The 19,680-nt window shown below is 35.9% G+C and overlaps 1 pseudogene; it reads left to right on the top strand.

Annotated features, from left to right (window-relative positions):
• The first annotated feature begins 4,229 nt into the window (after positions 1–4,229).
• LOC116107386 lies at positions 4,230–18,546 on the top strand (annotated as a pseudogene).
• Positions 18,547–19,680: the final 1,134 nt, after the last annotated feature.

The following is a 19,680-nucleotide window of genomic DNA, read 5'->3' as shown; positions in this document are numbered from 1 at the left end:
GCATATTCAAATACTTCCACTTTAGCAATGAGAGGCAAAAGGTCATAATCTGGAGCAAAGTAGCATATTTGTTTTAAGGTGATCTGTAACCATGAAGATAACATTAAAGGGATACAGTTGCCATTGAAACTCCATCCACCCACTGAATCACAACCCGCATGCCATAGAAACTTTTTTGACTTTATTTGGTCAAAATAATATATAATGAATTCATCTAACCTTTCTGGCATCCTATACTCTCTGAATAAGGTGGTGCAGAGTGTCACAGTTTGGGACCCATCAATTAACCCACTATTTGGAGATAAGGAATGACGTCATATCGGAATAGATTAATCCTTCCTCTGCAGTTTTTCTAGAATTTCCCATCAATGTATTTGACATTAAGGTGGATGAATTCATAAGCGGACCGAACTTAGAAAGTCATGCGTAAGTTCTAGGTTCTAAATGAGCATGTTATTTAAAAGGTGTAACTTTAACTTGAAAGTGTTATAGGGCCTATAAAGTATTGTGAAAACTTTTTTGAACCGTTGATACAACCAATTTCAGTCGGTTGGTGGTCGTTTCAAGGTCAAAATCCACCATTTGGCATGTTTTAAGGCTGTTTTTATGTTTTTACCTTTATTTTGGGTTTCTGTTTTAATTAATTGAGATTTTGTTCCTTTGTTATTAGAGTCGTATTAGGGTTGGTTGTCACCCTATATAAATGTATTTTTCATTTTGGATGTTACTCAATAAATTATTTTGATTTATCAGATTTTAAGGTTTAAGTTTCTGGATTGAGACTTGTGGATCAGTGCTAAAAGTGTAGTCGAGTGCTAACCTTGTTTATCATGCTAACTCGCTGCATCAGTTGGTATCAAAGCAGGCAAAATTCATCTGATCTATTGGTAGGTGATAAGTTGCCGGCGGTGGCGGTTCATCGAAGATTAGGGAGTTGAGACTTGTAAGGGGTGGCGTTAGAGCTTTGGAGCAACAAATAGTTACAGATTCCAGCATTGGAACGACGCTTTGAACCAGCTCGAAGAAATTGCAGAAGACTGATGCTTTAAGCGTAGTAGACGCACACAAAAATAGGAATGACGAAAGGAATGTACCAAAGATGATGCCGTTCACGGAAATCCTATTGGCAAACCGCTTTTGCAAATAGATGTAGACAACCAATTTATGTGGAAGAGTTAGATGAGGAAGATGGTTATATGAAGAACCTGAAAGGAACATGGGGTATGGCAGAAATTAGTATGGTGACAGAGAATCCAACGAATTCAGATTAAAGGTGATATCCTTTGCTTAGAGGAAATTTAAATATGAGGAATTTTTGGATTGGATGGCCAAAGTAGATAGGTTTTTTTTTGAATATATAGAGATTTAGAGGGAAGAAGGGTGAAACTGGTTGCATGTAGGCTAAGGGAGGAGTTTTTGCATGGTGGAAAGATACAGGCCAGAAGATTTCGTGAGGGAGAGCACTAGTTAGAACATGGTATAGAACGAAACAACTGTTACAAAGGGATTTTCTTCCTCCTGATTATGAACAGTCTTGTTCCAACAGTACCAAAGATGTCATTAAGGACATAAATCTATGCATGATTATACCGCAGAGTTTGTGAGGTTGGCAAAAGGAATGACTTGAGGGAGACTGAAGGCCAGCTGTTGCTAGATATTTGGAGGGTTTGAAAGTAGTTATCAAAGAAAATAGAGGTGCACATAATGCTAAAATTAGTGGAGGCACGAAACTTTGCATTAAAGGTTGAATTGTTGTTGCAAGAAGAGTAGACCAGATTATTCACGTAAGAATTATAGTAGGGAGAATTATAAACAAACAATAAAAAGAATAAGGCAAGTTAGGATGTTCCGCACGCAATGATAGAAAAGGCGACTGGAAAACATTAGATAATAGATGTGGAGGAAGGGAGAAAAACTACAAATCGCGTGCAAAACCGATCCTTGGAAAGTGTTTCAATGTAACCAACCTGGTCATAGATCGAGCGACTATCCTCTTAGAAAAACAGTCCATGTTGTGGAACGAGGAGAAAAGGATGACGAAGTTTATTGTGGTTCAGATGGATGATGTGAGTATGAGGATGATGAAGAAGATGGCCATAACTATGTGATGGGAGACTGATGCTGACGACAAACAGGAGGACAACCCCAACGACATTAATTATTTCGAACTAGGTGCACTATCACTAACAGTGGTAGTTGTGAAAAATATTATAGCAAAGATGTTGTTGAGAAATTGGGTCTAAAAATGAGAAGCACTCAAAGCATACACTATTGGGTGGATTAAGGTAGCAGAGAAAATTCAAGAAAGAACGGTGCAAGGTTCCTTTTTCCATTGGGAAAGAAGAGATGAGGTATATTTTGATGTTGTGGATATGGTGCTTGTAATTATTATTTGGTGGGCCATGGCAATTTGATTTGGCAGCACAACATGATGGGAGAGAAAATAATTAAGATTGGAGAAAGATGGCGTCAAATTCACCTTGCTGCCAATGAAAAAAGTTCCAAAACCAAAGCTTCTAAAGTGCAGGGGCAGACCTTTTTATTGTTACACATTCGGGATCAGAGTTAGAATGCTTTCAAGGCGACAAGGTGAGGCATGCACTGATTGTGAAGCAAGTATTGACTACTGAAGGGGAGTTGAACACAGAAGTACCAGAAGCAATCAAGCCATTGTTAGAAGAATTTAGTGAGGTGATGCCAGAAAAATTACTGATGGTTACCACCTATGATGGATTCAGCAAAATATTGATCTAATTCCTGGAGCTAGCTTACCAAACCTACCTTATTACAGGATGAGAATAAAAGAGAGCGAGATTCTGAAAGAAAAGGTGAAGGAATTACTGGGAAAGGGGTACATCAAGAGAACATGAGTCATGTCCAGTCCTACTTACTAACACCAAAGAAAGATGGGAGTTGAGGAGTGTGTGTGGATACCAAGGCTATAAAAAAATTAGTAGGGTACAATCCTAAGCTGGATGACATGCTTGATAGATTGCATGGAAAAAAGTGTTTATGAAGATTGATTTGCAGAGTGGATACCACCAATTTGAATTAGACCTGGGAGGAGTAGAAGAAAACTTTTAATGCAAATGAGGGCTTGTATGAGTGGCTTGTGATGCTATTTGGGTTGATGAATGCGCCAAGTACTTTATGAGAGTATGAATTAGGTATTGAAACCTTTATTGGGAAGTTTGTAGTTGTTTATTTTGACAATATTCTAATTTTTAGTCAAGTAGACGAAGAGCACATTCAACACTTGCGCGAGGTACGAACAATTTTGTAGAAAAAAACAAGTTGTATGTGAACTTGAAGAAGTGTAGTTTTATGAAATTGATTGTTGTTCCTAGGCCTATTGTGGGTAGATGGCATTCGAGTAGTGAAGAGAAGGTTTGAGCATATTGGGTGTGGCCTATCCCAAAAACAGTAAAGGATGTCCAAAGTTTCTATGGGTGGGCACTTCTACAGGCATTTTATCAGAAATTTCAGTAGTATGCAGCACCTATTATAATGTTGAAGAAAGGGAAGTTCCAATAGAGTGAGGAAGCTGAAACTATCTTGCTGTGTTAAAAGAGAAATTATGCACTGCCCTTGTCTTGACCTACCCAATTTTGAGGCCTTGTTTGAAGTTAAGTATGACGCTAGTGGTGTGGGAATATGAGCTGTCCTTTCACAAAATAAGAGAACAGTAGCTTATTTCAGTGAGAACTCAATGATGCAAGGCGTAAATGGGCTACTATGATAAAGAGTTTTTATCTGTGTGTGCTTTGAAGACTTGGGAGCACTATTTAGTGGGCGTGAGTTGTTCTGTACTCTGATCATGAAGCCTTGAAGTATTTAAATAGTCTAAGTGAATTAGAGACATGCATGCCAGGTGGACTCAGTTTTCTGTAGAAATTTCCTTTCAAGCTAAGATACAAAGCGAGAATACAGAATAAAGTAGCAAAAGCATTGAGTAGACATGTGATTTATTGGTGACCATGAGACAGGAAGTTGTGGGTTTGAGAAGTGAAGGAATTATATGAAACAGATGAAGATTTTCAAAGATATGGGAACAGTGTGTTACCAACCAACCTGCTAGAGACTTCACATTAATGATGGGTTTCTCATGCAAGTCAACTAGCTATGCATCCCAAAGTTTCCTTGAGAGAGAAGCTTATTCGAGATTTGCATGGTGGAGGTCTTGCTTGTCCTAGGGTGTGACAAAACGCTTGCTGCTATGGTGATCGTATATGGCCACACTTGAGGAGAGACATGACAAGGTTTGTGCAGCGATGTTACATATGCCAAATTGCCAGGGGCAATCCCAAAACATTGGTTTGTATATGCCTTTACATGTTCTAGAAAATATTTGGGAGGTTTATATATGGATTTTGTGCTGGATTGCCTCAGACCAAAAGGGATAGATTATTTTTGTTGGGTTAACATGCTTTCTAAGTGATGCACTTTATTCCTTGTAAGAAGACATCAGACGCAAAGGAATAGGCAAATTGTTTTTAAGAAGGTTGGTTTGCATGGGGTACCTAACCATTTTGATCGAGACACAAATTCCTTGGCCATTTTGGAGAACATTGTGGAAGAAGTTTGATTCATTTTGAATTACAACAGTAATACTATCCACAAACCAAACCAAAATGAAGTTGTGAAGAAATCTTGGCAATTTGATTGAAGTATTTGTGGTGATAAACCAAACAATGGGATGTAGCTTTATTGCAAGCAAAATTTGCCTACAACTGCACTACTCATAGCTCCATTGGGAAGTCTCATTTTTTTGTTGTGTATACCAAGCCCCTACAGCATGCTCTCGACTTGATCAAGTGCCCAAAGTTCCTAGTGTTAGTGCAGCTGTAGAAAAAGGCTACTCATTTGGAAAGTGTTCAAGTAGAGGTGAAGCATAAGTTAGAGTAAGCTAATACCAAGTACAAGAAAGCTGTAGCCTAACATCGTAGAAAACAGATTTTTGAAGTTGGCAATCGGGTGATGGTGTTTCTTCAAAAGGGAAGATTTCCAGTAGGGACTTATAATAAGCTGCAGCCTAAGAGGTATGGGCCTTACCAAATTATGCAAAAGACCAATGACAATGCCTACATTGTGGATCTGCTAGACACATGAGAATTTCTAAGACGTTTAATGTGGCAGAATTTACCCATTTCATGATTCTGACAAACCCTTGTATCCCGATGCCCAACTTAACTCGAGGTCAAATTTTCTTAAGCGGAGGGGACTGACGTAGAATGTTTAGTGGATGAATTCATGGAGTGGGCTGAGCATCAGATTTCTATACGTAAAGCCCAAAGGTCCTAAATGAGGATGTCCCATTAAATGACCATAACTTTTGATCCGGGAAGAGTTACGGGGCCCATAAGATACCTTGGAAAGCTATTTGAGCATGTCGACATGGAAACCAATTCAAGTGGTGGGAGTCATTTTAGTGGTCAAAATCCACATTTTGGCATGTTTTGAGGTTGTTTTAGTTGTTGTGCATTTTTTCCTATTTTATTTTATGTTTTCTTGTTTTAATTAATTTAGATTTTGTTCCTTTTGTTATTAGGAGTCTTATCAGGGTTGGTTGTCACCCTATATAAACGTATTTTTTTTGGATGTTATTTAATAAATTATTCAGATTTTAAGGTTTAAGTTTCTGGATTGAGACTTGTGTTATCAGTTCTAATGGTGTCATCGAGTGCTAACTTTGTTTTATCACGCTAACTTGTGCATCAGTATTCATCAAACCAAAAAGCTGAAAAAATTTGGATGTCAAATTATTAGTGTTATAACTCGAGTCTAACTCACAACTAATGTTGTCAAATTTAACTGTTATAACTCGAGTCTAACTCACAAATAATTGCTACCAAATACACAGATCAAACAAAAACAAAGAGACACAATCTTTACCGTAGTTCACTTGTCAAGATTGAACAAGCTATGTCGACATTGAGTGACAGGCTATTGCAGTGTAGAAATGGCGCAAGTCGTAAACTCGAGTAAATAAGTGTTGAATCCCAAGAGAACTACCTACCAAGTACCAAACTAGTCTATTTTATTGCTATTTGATGAAACAGAATTTTAAGAATGAATTAATGAAAAATAAAATAAACTAAAAAGTAAACAAAAGTAGAATTGTATTAATACTTAGGTAAAAAGATCAGTAAGACTAAACCTAGGGCATAGATTTCACACCAATTTAATACTATGCATTGACAATTATTGCTAACCTAATTGAGCTTATTCTAAAGGCCAAACTCCCTAATATTTTACTAACTTTCTCTTGAACAATTAGCGAATTAACCGTTAAGCAACAACCCAAAATATCTTTAAAGTGGATTTAGAAGCTAAGAGATCATTAAGTTTTATGGAATTTCCCTTTTCAGATGTCACCTACAAGTTAGCTGTTGAAACCGACTATCTTGAGCAATTCTCGTCTTTCTCATGCGGCCAACATTTTCAGATTTTACGAGCTTTGGACGAGGAGTGCAACACTGAGTGGAACTTCCGTCTAGCCATCCGGAAGTTTAGCAACTCTTTAAAGCCAACCATTGGTGGCGAGTGGAAAAAATTCTGCAAGAAAAGGGGCCTTCAAGAAGGACAGATTATTCAGAAATGAAGCAACTGGACAATTCAATTATAAGATTAGACCCTATTATAATTTTTTTTTTTTTAATTTGGCAGTTTTATTTTTTAAATAAATGGTTTATTTGTGTGAAAACTGAAGAATAGGGAAATTTTCTTTAAAATTATATTTACTTGATGAATTAAATATAATTTGATAGGTTAATGCCGGCACGTGAGTTGTAAAAGATTATTATTGTTTGATAATTTTGATTACTTCTTCAAACTATAAGCACATGCTTTCAAATATAAATGGTAATTTTTTTTTTATCTTTCGACAGGGTCGTTCAACACTATGATAGCCTTACCGTATTATCTATGCCCTTAATTCAAAATAATACTAGGGCCACGGACATTTCTACAATGGCCACCATATAAGCTCATAGGGTTCTCACTACTAAGATTTGAAACACTTGATACCCTCGTCACGATTCTACCATTCTAAGGACATATATCAATACATACAATAATGATTTACGCGATATAGAATAAAATACCTTTTTTTTTATCAATGAACATTATTACAAAGAGTCAATTCTACAATAATTGATTGGCTCTAAGGAACCCACTCTAACAAAAACGTCTCAACACTACTAGAAAAAAACCTCATCTGTGATAGAATAATTTTACATATTTTCTTGACCATTCTCAAAACTGTTAAGAATTTGAAATATTCTTTGACATTTTGGATGATTCTTGACAGTTATTAACTATCAAGGATTAAGTTGGAAAAACAAAAATAAAAGAACCTTAAAACATTTGCTTACTCGGTATTCCACTAAGGCAAAAGTTTCCCATCCATTTTTCATTAAGGCAAAAGTTTCCCACCCATTTTTCATTCTCTCTACCCTAAATTATTTTCCCCTTTTCATTCTCCACATATCGCTGAGCTTTTCTTTTTGATTCTTCTTTCTCACCTTAAATCCTTCTCTAATCTTCTTCGTTCTCACCCGATTATCAGACAAGCTCTGGATTTCGAGTCTGTGACTTCAGCCATTGGCCAGTTCATCATTCTTCAAGCTCTTTTCATCCAAAGTTAGATACTGTTGTAATTTTTTTTATTTTTTTTACATGGGTGATAATTGATTGTTTTTCAAATAAAAGTTTGGTTCTTGCACCTTGTTTTCATTTGGGTTTAGCTTCATTTCTTTTCTTTGTCTTGTTTCATCATTAATATTGAATTAGTTGCTAATGATGTGTGTTTGGGAAATGGTTTGACTTATAGAGATGGTTTAATACTGAAGGGAAATTGAGATATATATACTTTTGTGTGGGTGTAGTTAGAGACTTTAACAAATCAGGAACCAAATCAGCGAATTGCACTGTTTCCTCTGCCATCGAAGATTCTATGTCGTTTTGTTAACATTAATCTACTGATCTTTCTCTGTTCTTTATCTTTAATCTTGTAATTATGTTCCTTTGGATTGTTAGTTAGACTTTTTAGTTCCTTAAGTTAGGGTTTTCTGTTTTTTTTTATTTTATTAAAAACAAAATGGACCAACAAATTAAATGGAAAAAAAAAAAAAGTTTACATGAATGAAACTGATTTTGATTTGTCCTATCTATAGACTGAGCAAGAAACATATGAGATTTATGCATAGATTACTCTATTGCCAAAATCAAAAGTAAGAAACTTATTGAATTGCTTTCTAATTCTGGTATCTTCATATTTTTGGGCCGCAAAAAGTGAAATATATATATATATTTTTTTTTGTTCAGAGTTACTGATTTTCATTTGAAAAAAAAAAAAAAAAAAAAATTTAGCAGGAAGAACCTACAACTCCCGATCCATGCCCTTCTGAAACTCCAAGGCCAACAGTTCACTCATTCTATAAGGTTTTAACTACCTCTTATACAAGCACCCATGGTGGGTTTTCTATTCTTCAAAAACATGCTACTGAGTGTCTTCCTCTACTGATAATGGATTTTTTTTTTTTTACTTTTTCTTCTTTGTGCTCAAGTTGCTTAATATATGTATTTCTTTCTTCTGATCTCAACAGACTTGATGTGTTGACTTCCATTTGTGGGTTTTCTTCAGGACATGAGTCAGCAAACCCCAACTCAAGAGTTGGTGGCCAAAGATCTTCATGGGTATGAATGGCGATTTAAGTGTATTTTCAAAAGGTAATAAATTGGAGCCTGATGCTTGTATACTAGTTGATTTATTTAAGTTCTAGAAAAAAAATTAGAGGACTTTTTTTTTTCTTTTTCGGTCATTATGAGTTTGAACAAATTGATTTGTTGAGAGTCAAACTATCTATTTCAAGAAACACTTTGTAATCTCTTCAAACTTAACTCATGTTTCATTAATCTGTTATGAAATGAATAGGTCAACCCAAGAGACATTTGCTTGGAGTACATTTGTGACGTAGAACATCTGGCAGATGAATTCATGGAGTGGGCTGAATGTCAGAAATCCATACATAAAGCCCAAAGGTCCTAAATGAGCATGTCCCATTCAAATGACCATAAATGAGCATGTTCCTGCACGCAATGATCAGTTCAGAGAAGAAAAGGTGGCTGGAAAACAAAAGATAATAGATACGAAGGAAGGGCAAAAAGCTGCAACTCCCTATGCGAAATCGATCCCTGGGAAGTGTTTCAAATGTAACCAACCTGGTCATAGATTGAGCGACTGTCCTCTCAGAAAAGCAGTCCATGTTGCAGAACGAGAAGAAGAGGATGATGAAGTTTATTGTGGCTTAGATGGGGATGATGACGATTATGAAGATGATGGCCAGAACTATGTGGTGAGGAGACTGATGCTGACACCAAAACAGGTGGACAATACCCAGCGACATCAATTATTTCAAACCAGGTGCACTATCACTAACCTTTTATTTGATGTGATATTGACAATGGTAGTTGTGAAAATATTATTAGCAAAGATGTTGTTGAGAAATTAGGTCTGAAAACTGAGAAGCACCCCAACATATACACTATCGGGTGGATTAAGACAGCAGAGAAAATTCAAGTAACAGAAATGCAAGGTTCCTTTTTCCATTGGGCAATACAAAGATGAGGTATATTTTGACGTTGTGGATATGGATGCTTGTAATTATTATTTGGCAGGCCATGGCAATTCGATGTGGCAGCACAACCTGACGGGAGAGAAAATACCTATAAGTTGGAGAAAGATGGCGTCAAATCCACCTTGCTGCCAATGAAAAAGAGTTCCAAAACCAAAGCTTCTAAAGTGGAGGGGTGGACCTTCTTTACTGTTACACATTCGGGGTTAGAGTTAGAAGCTGCTTGCAAGGCATCCAGGGTGATGCATGCGCTGATTGTGAAGCAAATATTGAATAATGAAGGGGAGTTAAACACAGAAGAGTACCCAGAAGCAATCAAGCCATTGTTAGAAGAATTTAGTGAGGTGATGCTAGAGGAATTACCCGATGGGTTGCCACCTATGAGGGATATTCATCACCATATTGATCTAATTCCTTGAGCTAGCTTGCCAAACCTACCTCATTATAGGATGAGTCCAAAGGAGAAAGAGATTTTGAAAGAAAAGGTGGAGGAATTAATGGCAAAAGGGGTACATCCAAGAAAGCATGAATCCATGTGCAGTTCCTACCTTACTAATGCCAAAGAAAGATGGGAGTTGGAGAATGTATGTGGATAGCTGTGTAAGTAATTGATCTACCATGCGCAGCAGAAAACAAAAATTCAATCGGTAAATCAATTACCTTTCTTTGCCTAGATCCGAGTATAGATTATACCGTTTACATGTTTATAAACAAAAATCTATATAAAGTAAATCCATTCAAGGATTAAAATACTTATGTACGTTTAGAGGCTTCTTCGAATATCTCTGATTTCGGACAGGAACACTGTTCACGGTCACTGTTCACAGGCACTGTCATGGGTACTGTTCACAGTCCCTGTTCACAGTTACTGTTCACCATCTACTGTTCACGTGATTTTTCACCAATCTATTTAAAGTAGGATCGCACTCACGAAAGTCCACACGAAGATAATCTACAAAACCATTGATTATTTTGCTAGAACAATCAAGGGCTTAAAAAATCAAGAAAGAAGAACAAGAAAAGTTTTCTTCTTGAGAGAGAGAGATAGGGTGGCTAGGGTTTTAATTGAATGAATAATTCCTTTATGTTTTAATTTTTAAGTTGCACTTATATAGTGCAACAATTAAAACCTTATTCTACTTAGGAATAGCCATGGGCTCCAACCCTAGTTTACCTTTTCAACCAAATACACCCTTTATGGTATTTTAATTAATTAATTATTATTATAATTAAAATCAATTAATATATAATATTATATTAACATTCAATTAATAATAATAATTCATTTAAATATATACAGAGATATATTTAAATATAATCTCACTAATTTAATTTTAATATTAAAATTAAATACAGGCAACAACCTCAGCAAATTTAATTGCACTATGAAATTACCAAAATATCCTTTCATCCTAAAAGACGAAAAAACCCTTCTCACAAATTGATTATTAAATTATCTTCTAAGTGTGTGACCTGTAGGCTCCTTATCATATCGGCAGTGAGTAGTATCACGATTAAAACCAATTAATCGTCTCACTACTCACAGACCAAGATTAGCCCCTAGCAAGGCATCATGGCTACCCGATAGATTCAGATTCAGCGAAATTGTAGCATGTCAACGGTTTGGTTACCGTGTAATCAAATCTTTTCATCAACTGTTATCTCATCGAGACTAAGGTATATAAATAGTGTCAACCTCAGATATCATCAACATGTTTGTATTCAGTTACTGGACCAATGACAGGAATATTAAATTAGATTGAGCATCAACTCAATCCCACTGTGGCCACAGATTTAGTGTCATTGCCATTTACTGAATTACCTAGTGAGATAACTTCTCCCGTACCCAGGAGTGATGAATCCTTTGTTGATCCACCATAGTCTCGATACACTTCTCAATGTAGCCAATCACTACCGTATTGATAGCTCTTAATGGAACTACATTGGGCTAGTGTTAAACTACACCAATTGGTGCACAAGGCACTCCGGTGATCTCAAGTCTAAGGATCACATGCACCACCATCCATTAGAGAATTTATTCCATAGACACTAGGGTTACCATCCATATGGAATCCTCTGGTGGGGTCTGTCTAATGAACTTGCCTCTAGCAAGCACCCATGCGTTGCACCAGGTTATCGACAAACAACCTTGACAAGTGAGACCAGTCACTGCCTTTCAACAGGGTCGTTCAACACTATGATAGCCTTACCGTATTATATGTGTCCTTGGTCAGAATAATATTAGGGCTACGGACGTTTCTAGAATGGCCACCATATGTGATCATAGGGTTCTCACTATCAAGATTTGAAACACTTGATACCCTCGTCATGGTTCTGCCTAAGGACATATATCATTACATATAACTATGATTTACACAATATAGAAGAATATGTCTTTTATTGATAAATAAACATTTATTACAGAGTCAATTTTACAATAATTGATTGGCTCTAGGGCACCTACTCTAACAAGCAGGGCCATAAATAAAATTACTGTAGGGTACAAGTTTTTGATTCCTAGGCTGGATGACATGTTTGATAGGTTACATGGGGCACAAGTGTTTACGAAGATCAATTTGCGAAGTGGATACTACCAAATTCGAATTAGACCAGGGGACAAGTGGAAAACAGCTTTTAAGACAAATAAGGGCTTGTATGAGTGGCTTGTGATGCCATTTGGGTTGTCGAACGCACCCATTATTTTTATTAGAGTAATGAATCAGGTATTGAAACCTTTTATTGGGAAGTTTGTAGTTGTTTATTTTGACGATATTCTAATTTATAGTCAAGCAGACGAAGAGCACATTCAACACTTGTGCAAGGTACTAACAGTTTTGCAGAAAAACAAGTTGTACGTGAACCTGAAGAAGTGCAATTTTGTGACAAATATGTTGTTGTTCCTAGGCTACATTGTTGGAGCAGATGGTATTCAAGTAGATAAAGAGAAGGTTCGAGCAATTAGGGAGTGGCCTACCCCAAAAACAATAAAAGATGTTCGAAGTTTCCATGGGTTGGTGACTTTCTACAGGCATTTTATCAGAAATTTAAATAGTATTGCAGCACCTATTACAGAATGTCTGAAGAAAGGGAAATTTCAATGGAGCAAGGAAGCTGAAACTAGCTTTGCTGTGTTAAAAGAGAAATCATGTACAGCCCAATTTTAAGGCCTTGTTTGAAGTTAAGGGTGACGCTAGTGGTGTGGGAATAGGAGTTGTCATTTCACAAAATAAGAGACCAGTAGCTTATTTCAGTGAGAAACTCAGCACTGTGAGGTGTAAATGGGCTATGTATGATAAGGAGTTTTATTCTGTTGTGCATGCTTTGAAGACTTGGGAGCACTATTTAGTGGGGCGTGAGTTTGTTCTGTACTCTAACCATAAAGCCTTGAAGCATTTAAATAGTCAGAAGTGAATTAGTAGAGACATGCATGCCAAGTGGACTCGGTTTCTGGAGAAATTTCCTTTCAAGCTAAGACACAAAGCGGGAATACAGAATAAAGTAGCAGATGCGTTGAGTAGATGTAACGCCCACATTGAGGTTCGTAGCTTTACTTATTCCCTAATACCCTTAGTTGAATTTTGTTAAAGTTATCTTGAACAAGTGTGAAGAAAATCCCTTAAAATTTCATTAGGGGTAAAATGGTCTTTTCACTCATAATTAGTTGAAAATGTGGGGAGTGAAAAGAGATAGAATTTCATGGAGAATGCAATAAAAATGAAGGCATTATGGTAATTGACTAAGGGACATACATGGAATTTCATAGAAAGTGCAAGGGTAAGGGTTTCATTCTTCAACTCTTAATATTTTGTTATATTAAGAGTTGAAGAATGAAACCCTAGTCATTTCTTCTCCTCTTTCACGCCACCTTCATCCCCAAATTCTCTCAATTTCTTCAATTCTTTTTCAAGGGAAATTCATAGATTTTGGGTTATTTTTAGTGGAATTTCAATCCCAGACATCCTTAGGTAAGATCCTTGCACTAAGATATGAGTTTTGATTTTTAAAGTGTTGAATTCTTATTATTTGTGTTCATAGGATTTAAGAGAAAGAGAGTTGGATCAAAGAAGACTACTAAAGTGTTGGATTGCTCACATCTAAGGTAAGTAAATCCAACCCTAGTTATGATTGGAGTAATATTGTGTAGAGAATTTCTTTTATGCATGTATGTGCTTATATATGAAGAATTGTTGATGGAATGGATGTTGAATGATGGTTAGAATTTATCAATGAGAAGTAGTGTTTGTGTATTTGATGTTTGATGAGAGTTTGGATGAATTATGGAAGAATTGGAGTAGAATTTATGGAGTGTAAATCCTGGACAGGTTTGAAGTTAATCTTAGAGAATTTTGTTCCAAATTTTGGTGGCTTAGAAGAGAAGTAGAAGTGTAGCCAATTTAGAGCTTGTGTGTGCACATAAATTGTTTGATGAAATGTCAAAAAGAAGTGCATGTATGAGTATGATTTTTTCTTATCTTGAGATGAGTTTGTAGATGGTAGAGAATGACATGTTTACACTCCATATTGCATTATTGCATCCAAACATGTGAATTTAGAAAGAATAGTAAGCATGAGTCCATCTACATGCATACATACTCATAAGAGCATTAAAAAGCATTAAAGAACATTAAAGAGCAAATAGAAAGAAATGAGAATATTAAAGAAGTTCAAATCTGAAATTTTATTTAAAGAAGTGTAAAAAGATAAAAGAAGAGAAGGTTGTTACGATGGGGAACCCGTGAGTGACATAGCCTCACATGCACGCCGCCTTTAGTGAGCGGCCTCAGAGTTCAGAAAGAATAATTGTATAGTCCGTTAGAAGTGCATGTGGATAAGGACTGTACCCAGAATTAAAGAATCCACTCACACGGCCAAGGTTCCAAATCCATGCCTCAATTGAGTCCGATCAGCAAGAATAGAAAAAATGAAAGAATAGAAAGAAAGAAAGAAAAGAAAGAATAGAAAGAAAGAATAGAAAGAAAGAAAGAAAAGAAAGAAAAGAAAGAAAGAAAGAAAAGAAAGAATAGAAAGAAAGAAAAGAAAGAATAGAAAGAAAGAAATACAGAGAAAAGAAACAGAAAACAGAATAAGAAAAAAATAGAAAAACAGAAACGAAAATGCACATTCTATGCATTTGTGCATTTGCATCATATCTATGCATGACACCATGCCTACTATCATGAGTAGTGAGAAATTAGAAATTGAGAAAGAACAGAGAAAGAAGGGAGAAAGAATAGAGAAAGAATAGAGAAAGAACAGAGAAAGAACAGAGAAGAATAGAGAAGTGTGATGTATGGAAAGAAATTCAGAATTTAAGCAACGGAGAGAGAAGGGTAGCATAGCGGGTTTACTTATTGAGCAATTAGTGCTCACCTCGTTGTTTTCAATGTTTTTGTAGGTAGTAGGTGAGATGCAGTCACTTAGAACGTCAAGAAGCAGAAGGGTTTGGCAACACTATCGAGTTACTGTTTTGTGACTTTATTACATTATGTAAAGCTTTGTATATGAAGAAAAATTAGATATGGGCCCATTATTTTATACTCATCTACATGTATATTTTCTTATGTATATTTAGTGAGTTTTACTATTATTTTACGAGTATACTAGCTAAAGAGAGAAAGTATTATAGTAGACACGCTAATTTATTGGTGACTATGAGACAAAAAGTTGTGGGGTTTGAGACAATGAAGGAACTATATGAAACAGATGAAGATTTTTAGAAGATATGGGAACGGTGTGTTACGAACCAACCTGCTAGAGACTTTCACATTAATGATGGGTTTCTCATGCGAGGCAACCAGCTTTGCATCCCTAAAATTTCCTTGAGAGAGAAGCTTATTCAAGATTTGCATGGTAGAGGTCTTGCTAGAAACCTAGGGCGTGACAAAACACTTTTTGCTATTGCTGATCGATATTATTGGCCACAATTGAGGAGGGACGTGACAAGGTTTGTGCAGCGATGTTACATATGCCAAACTACCAAGGGGCAGTCCCAAAACATTGGTTTGTATATGCCTTTACCTGTTCCTAAAAATATTTGGGAGGATTTATCTATGGATTTTGTGCTTGGATTGCCTTAGACACAAAGGGGCATAGATTCTGTTTTTGTTGTGGTTGATAGGTTTTCTAAGATGGCACACTTTATTCCTTGTAAGAAGACATCAGACACAAACGAAATAGCCAAATTGTTTTTCAAGGAGGTTGTCCATCTCAATGGGGTGCCTAAATCCATTGATTCTAATCAACACAGCAAATTCCTTGGCCATTTTTGGAGAACATTGTGGAAGAAGTTCAATTCATCTCTGAATTATAGTAGTACTACTCATCCACAAACTAACGGCCAAACTAAAGTTGTGAACAAAACTCTTGGCAATTTGATTCGAAGTATTTGTGGCGATAAACCAAAACATTGGGATGTAGCTTTATCACAAGCTGAATTTGCCTACAACTGCGCTACTTATAGTGCCACAGGGAAGTCTCCTTTTTCTGTTGTGTACACCAAGCCCCCACAGCATGCTCTTGACTTGATCAAGCTGTCGAAAGTTCCTAGCATTAGTGCAGCTGCAGAAAATATGGCTACTCAATGGCAAGATGTTCAAGTAGACGTGAAGTAGAAGTTAGAGCAAGCTAATACCAAGTACAAGAAAGCTGTAGACCAACATCGCAGAAAATAGATTTTTGAAGTTGGAAATTAGGTGATGGTGTTTCTTCGAAAGGAAGGGTTTCCAGTAGGGACTTATAATAAGCTGGATGTTAGAAGTCCATACGTAAAGCCCAAAGGTCCTAAATGAGCATGTCCTATTCAATCGGCCATAACTTTTGATCTGAAAAGAGTTACGAGACCTGCAAGATATCGTTGGAAAGCTTATTTTGAGCCCGTTGACATGAAAGCTTGATTTGTCCAGTTGGAGGTCCTTTTAGAGGTCAAAATCCACCGCTTTTTCATGTTTTAGGGTTGTTTTAATTGTTTGCTCATTTTTCCTATTTTATTTCGGGTTTTCTTATTTTAATTAATTTAGTTTTTGTTTCCTTTTGTTATTAGGAGTCTTATTAGGGTTGGTTGTCACCCTATATAAACTTATTTTTCGTTTTGGATGTTATTCAATAAATTATTTAGATTTTAAGGTTTAAGTTTCTAGAATGAGAATTGTGTTATTAGTTCTAAAGGTTTAGCTGAGTGCTAGCCTTGTTTTATCACGCTAACTTGCTACATCAATTTGTTACTTCCAATTGATTAGTTGCTGGGGATACCTTTGTATTCTTGAGTTATATGCTCTGTTATCTATTCTCATCTCCTTGTTTTTCGTTTCTAGTTCTAATATGGACTATGGGTTATCTAGGGGGAGAACGGGGAACTATGTGTCAGAGTAAGGCGTCTTGCTTATCAACAGAGCAACATGCTATCATCAGTGATTTCAAGTCAGAGCATGCACTTAGGTGTGCTTGCTATTGCATCTAATATTGTTGTAACTCACACCCTCTTCGTTCTGTATTATAAGCAAAGGTATTCAATTTTAACCACTTTTAAATTTAATGGGAAAATTTGTTTCTATTAGGAGAGTTCTGATCCATTTTGGTTAATCATCCGGTCTAGCCAATTCATCATCAGCTTGAACAAGTACATAGAGGCTATTAACAATAAATTTGCCACTGGAAAAAGATTTAAGATGAGGTTTGAGGGGGAGGATTCTCCTGAGAGAAGGTAATAAAATTCTAGTATGATGCCTTTTCAAACTTGCTTGTTGTTTGAGCTCTTTGGTAATACTTGCTCAATATATTTTGAATGATTAGGTTTTTGGGCACAATTGTTGGAGTTGAAGACTCAAAATGCCGATCGCTGAAAATAAGCTCTCAGATTGACATGGTTCCAATCCCCACTTTACTCCTACCTTGAAGTAAGTAATTCCTATATTAATTTGCTTGATCTCTTTCCTAGGTTCAATGGGATGAGCCTACATCTATTACAAGACTTGATAGGGTTTCACCACAGGACATAGAACCCTTAGTGGGTTCAGTACCTTCTAATCTTGCTCCACCAGTTTCAATAAGAACAAAAGGTCTTGACCACCTATTGAAATTCCATCTCTTGGTAAGTGAAAATAGAAACATTCTTTTTGGTAGTGGATGAATTCAGCTTGCTAATATACTTCTTATCAGGCTGTAGTATATTAAGATGCAGTTGTATCTTTACCTTTATCTTGTTCTTTCTCTTCGTTCCTCTCAAGGTAGAAGAAATTAGAAGAAAACTTTTATGTTGTGGCTTTTTGCCAATGGGTGTACCTAGAGTCTGAATTTTGTGGCCAAATCAAGGCCATTGTATGGCTATGCATGTTTTTCCATTCCTCTAGGATGTGAAATTTTGCTACTTACTAACAATAGAGAGCTTTAAGGTGAGATTTAACTTGCTCAGAACTGTTTCTTGGCCATTTTTCTTTCATCAAAGATATATGGTTGGTCAATGTAATACCTTGGCAATCTTGGTCTAAGATATCTGCCATGTATATAATCTTTAGTCTAACTTGACATTCTAAATCAAGCAAATGTTTCCATCATCATACTTCCCCATTAAGAAGGAAATATTCATACTGATTTTTTTATTTCACACGGGAATGATTTATGACCACATTTCTACAATCCTATATGATGTTTCAAACATGGAAATACATACTAGTCCATGTTGCTTTTATAAAACTACAAATTTGATCTCATGTAGTGTTTATAGGTTGAAATTATCCATTTTTTTTTCATTGGAAACTTAACTAATATGCTATCAATATTTAAAATGCAGGTGACAGCAATTCTATCACTTGTAGGTGCATGCTCAGCAATTGGGATCATTGTTCTGTATACAAAAGTCCGAACTTTGAATTTTAGTTTTGTTTTCATTCGCCAGTTCGTCACCCGATCTTCTTAGTTCTCACCCGATTATGTATCACACATTTAATTATTGATGCACTAATGCCATGGATCTTTTATTCATGTATATAAATTTATCTACTTTTAATCTTTTATAGTTGTTTTTGCTATATTTTAAAACTTATACTATTATTCAATTTTGTTTAATAAGAGCAACAGTAATATATGTACCATTCAATAAATTAATTGATAGATTGTTGAATGTTTAAATTTATTGTTGATTTGTGATAATTGTTGTTGCGTGAGGAATATTATGAATAATTTGGTTGCACTATTCCATAATTTAATTGGTAATAACCAGGAAAATAAACTAGTTAAAATAATTTACAAAAAAAAAAAAAAAAAAAAAAATCCTGACAGTTTTAAGATTGTCAAGGATTTGGTTAAAATCAGGCTAAATCCTTGACAGTTCGGAAACTCAGCAATCTTAAAGCAAATTCACAGAAAACATAACAATAATAATGAAATATGGAAAGCATAAAAATAGAGAAAGGAACATAGAAATTATAGTGGTTTAGTAATCAAATTGATTACCTACATCCACTCTCCAGAGCAGCAAGAAATCACTAATCAATGGTAAACTTACAGAGTTTTACACACCCCGTAGTATACAAAGAAACCCAGAATACCCTCTATGAATCATTCGTGAACACCCTTGCCTCACCTCTCATACATCCAAATACAAAAGATCATAAGACATTTATACAAAGAAAAAGGAGACAATTGTGTAATAAACCATATGACAAGTCCTCACCAAAGCCGTTTGATTCATCTGGCGATCTCCAATGCTCCACCTCAATCTCCATTTGCAACAGATTTTCTCTCACTGTAACCAAGAGAAAAATTGAGAAGAAATGAGACCCAAATCAGTTTTGGTCTTTGAAGAATACCACAAACGCCCTTCGTCTTCCTTTAAAAAATGCTTTGACCAACTTACTTAGTATTGTGACGCCACATGAGATAAAAGTCCAAGTTAGGTGCTACATCATCACAAATTGCCACCTTGGCATCTGACTTTCCCATTCCTTACTACCCTAGAAACTTCTCTTCATTTTACTCAAACATGAAGCAGGCCCTTAAAGAGCTTTAGTTTATCCTAAGTAACAACTTTGGTTAACATGTCTGCTGGGTT

The sequence above is a fragment of the Pistacia vera genome, unplaced genomic scaffold (genome assembly GCF_008641045.1).
Source record: "Pistacia vera cultivar Batoury unplaced genomic scaffold, PisVer_v2 Contig535, whole genome shotgun sequence".
Taxonomy (NCBI): Eukaryota; Viridiplantae; Streptophyta; class Magnoliopsida; order Sapindales; family Anacardiaceae; genus Pistacia; species Pistacia vera.
The sequence above is the reverse complement of the archived record's forward strand: the minus strand, read 5'-3'. Positions and strand labels throughout refer to the sequence as shown.